The sequence below is a fragment of the Athene noctua genome, chromosome 30 (genome assembly GCF_965140245.1).
Source record: "Athene noctua chromosome 30, bAthNoc1.hap1.1, whole genome shotgun sequence".
Taxonomy (NCBI): domain Eukaryota; kingdom Metazoa; phylum Chordata; class Aves; order Strigiformes; family Strigidae; genus Athene; species Athene noctua.
The window spans coordinates 1,894,990-1,898,748 of record NC_134066.1 but is presented as its reverse complement, the minus strand read 5'-3'; the positions used below and the strand labels follow the sequence as shown (position 1 = coordinate 1,898,748).

The following is a 3,759-nucleotide window of genomic DNA, read 5'->3' as shown; positions in this document are numbered from 1 at the left end:
TCAGTTCTCAGGGCAGGAGCAGAGAAGGAGCCGGGCACAGTCCTTGGCAGCCAGGGAGGTCGGGGGGGGGCTCCCAGTGCCCCCAGGAGAGCATCCCCCCACCCAACCCCCAGCTCTGAGCTGCATCCCTGCCTGGGCCAGCCCCCCCCCGTGTCCCCAGGCCCCCCGGGAAGGAGGGGACTCACTGTGCCGGCTGCTCGCTGCTCACCTGGAGGAGAGAAAACACCCAAGAGGTGAGACCTGCCCCAGTGGCACCATCCCACCCACCAGGGAGCACCCAGTTGGGCCCCCAGCACCCACCCCACTCCGTCCCCCACCGGCATCCAGCGTGAGGGGGTGGGAAGGAGCTGGGGACACCTCTTCGGTGACATCACTGCTGTCCCCACAGAGCCCTCCCGTCCCTCGTTGTTCCTCTTGCCCCACTCACCCGATGATGTTGGAACTCAAAGCCTTCAGCAGTTTGTCCAGCACGTCAACGAGGAGGTTCAGCACCCCGTTTTCAGCCTTCTTGGCTACTTCAACATCTGAGGGGAGAAACGGGGTTACCCCGGCACCCCGATGTGCCCATCCCCTCCACGGTACCTCCCACCCACCCAAACCGGTGGCCCTGACACCCAGCAGGTCTTGGCCCTTGTGCTGACACCCCCCCCCTCGGCCCCGAGGGAGCTGCTGCCTCTTGCTGGGGGGGTTTTTGGGGAGCCGGGGCCGCTCAGACCCCGTGTGCCATGGGGGTGCGACCCACGCGCTCCCCCGCCTGCTGTGGGAGGAAGAGAGGGGTGCAGGAGCATCCTCACCCACCGGGAACAGCCCCACCTTGGGCACAAGAGGAAAAAACCCAAAGATTTGTTCTTCCCCTGAGGGCTCGTGATCTTTGGGGGGGGGGCCCCAAACCTCGGCCTTGCAGCCCTGCCACCAGACCCCCGCGATTCACACGTGGGACCCCAACTCACCGGGGCTTGTGGGGGTCATCTCATCCGGAGGTTCTGCAGGAGGAAGAGGGACGGCATCACCCTCCTCAGTGGGGTGTCAGGACCCCCCACCGTGCCCAGGACACCCCCATTCTGCACCCAACCCCTTGAAAAGATGGTCTGACCCCCCCTGGGGACCACCCCAGTGCCACCCCGCGTCCCTGCGGGGATTTACCTGACTCCTGGCCAGTAGCCAAGCTGCAGGCGAGCCCGGCCAGCAGCAGGACGACCCAGAGCTTCATCACGGTGGAGGATTTGGGACGACAACCACGGCCGGGAGCCCCCCAGGGATGAGCCGGGGCTGGGCCCTGGCCCTTATGAAGGCGACCAGGGATGGGAGGGCTCAGGGCCACATGGGATTTTCCAGGTGTGGGAAGGTGCCTGTGCCCGGGCACCCGGCCAGGGGTAGGATTAGCCCAGATTAGCCCGGATTAGCCCCACAGCCCCTCCGGGCAGCCCAGCCAGCCCCAAACCAGCCCCAGCCCCGTTCCCAGGGCTCAGCCCCTCTGTGTGCTGAGCAGCTCCCCAGTCCTCAAAGCCCCAACACCTCGTGTAGCTCCGTGGCTGCCACTACATCATCCCAGTACACTCCATAGCACCCCAGTACGCTCTGCAGTCCCCCAGTACACTCCATAGCACCCCAGTACACTCTATAGTCCCCCAGCACACTCCATAGCACTCCAGTACACTCCATAGCACCCCAGTACACTCCACAGTCCCCCAGTGCACTCCATAGCACCCCAGAATACTGCAGTCCCCCAGTACACTCCACAGCACCCCAGTACACTCCATAGCACCCCAGTACACTCCACAGTCCCCCAGTGCACTCCATAGCACCCCAGAACACTGCACAGTCCCCCAGTACACTCCACAGCATCCCAGTGCACTCCATAGCACCCCAGAACACTGCACAGTCCCCCAGTACACTCCACAGCATCCCAGTGCACTCCATAGCACCCCAGAACACTGCACAGTCCCCCAGTACACTCCACAGCACCCCAGTGCACTCCATAGCACCCCAGTACACTGCACAGTCCCCCAGTACACTCCACAGCACCCCAGTGCACTCCATAGCACCCCAGTACACTGCACAGTCCCCCAGTACACTCCACAGCACCCCAGTGCACTCCATAGCACCCCAGAACACTGCACAGTCCCCCAGTGCACTCCACAGCACCCCAGTGCACTCCATAGCACCCCAGTACACTGCACAGTCCCCCAGTACACTCCACAGTCCCCCAGTACACTCCATAGCACCCCAGAACACTGCACAGTCCCCCAGTACACTCCACAGCACCCCAGTGCACTCCATAGCACCCCAGTACACTGCACAGTCCCCCAGTACACTCCACAGCACCCCAGTGCACTCCACAGCACCCCAGTACACTGCACAGTCCCCCAGTACACTCCACAGTCCCCCAGTACACTCCATAGCACCCCAGAACACTGCACAGTCCCCCAGTACACTCCACAGTCCCCCAGTACACCCCTGTTCACCCCACAAGCCTCCCACACCCTCCCATGCACCCCACGCTCTCCAAGCCCCCCCCGCCAGCTCACTCCCCAGCTCCTCGGCTGCCGGCCCTGCAGCCACAGACCTTTCCTGCTCGTCACGGAGCCTGGTTTTGGCCCCAGCGCTTTTCTTTCTCACCACCTGAGAGCTCACGGGCGGCGCAGGGAGCGCCCGAGGCTTGGCGGGGTGGAGGGACACGCGAAGCCAGCCCGGCCTCGGCCCCGGCAGGGAGCGGGGATGCCGGGGGGGTGTTGGGGATCCTCACGAAACACGAGGAGACGACGGCTCCGCTCGGGAATTGGGGCAGAGCTGGGCTCGCCGCGGGGCCGCGGGACGGGGACGCTGCGGGAGCATCCTCGTGGGCCAGTCCGGCTCCTTATTTCAGGGCTGAGCGGGGCAGAGCATCTCCCTCCGCTTTTTGGGGCTGCGGGTTGAGCTCAGAACATCGTCGCTGACTCGAGGCACTCGCTGAGCCCACGGGCGTCGGTGCTCTGGGGCCAAGGGCACGGGTTGGAGCACGGGAGGGACCACGAGCCGCCCGAGACGAGGCCGAGCTGGCGAGAGCCGAGCTGCTGTCAACTGCAAAAAAACTGGATGAATAATCTCCCCGGCGCTGTTTAGCAAACAAACGCCGTCCGGAGCGTACGTGAGGCGGGGAGGGAGGGAGCCGTGTCACGTCTCTCCAGACTCTGAAGGCACAACCCGGCTCGACAGCCCCGCGTCGGCATCACACCGCGGCCGGGGCAGCCGAGCGTGACCTGGCGGCACAGACAGCGCGGCCGGGAAGGGATTCATCTGGGAGGGGGGGTGTGTCAGATCTCTGGGCTGAAAATGCAAAAAAAAAAAGGTTTTAGTGAAAGGTTAGGGGAAGATTTATGGGGGTTCTGACAGCTCTGGGCGGGCGGGGGGTACCCAGGGATGTGTCCTGGGAGATGCTCTGGCAGGGTGGGCCGTGGCGGGGTGGGTGGGTGTTACTGGGGTGCTGTAGCAAACCCATACCCAGATGTAGGACACGGGCCACGCCTTCAGCTCCTGCCTTCTCCCCTGCACCCCCCCGAAACAGCTCCTGCTCCCCGCGGGAAGATGCTCCCACGGCTCGGCCACATCATTCCCCCAGCCCCTGGGCAAGCAGACGCTCCCAGCTCTCATTGCATCAGGCTGTGGGTTGTTCATCCTCGAATTTGAACGCTCTCAGGATCTCAAGTCTTTTCTTTCCAGTCTAAAACCTGCCAAATCGCCTTGTCCCTGCTCAGGTGGGCTCTCACAAACCGTGCGGCC

The 3,759-nt window shown here is 64.0% G+C and overlaps 1 long non-coding RNA gene across 1 annotated transcript; it reads right to left on the bottom strand.

The window, feature by feature from the left end:
• Positions 1-451: 451 nt before the first annotated feature.
• Positions 452-1,262, bottom strand: LOC141971855 (uncharacterized). The gene is made up of 3 exons (XR_012635328.1): positions 1,144-1,262; positions 951-983; positions 452-524 (listed from the first exon to the last, which is right to left on the bottom strand). It is a non-coding gene; the product is annotated as an uncharacterized LOC141971855 (long non-coding RNA).
• Positions 1,263-3,759: the final 2,497 nt, after the last annotated feature.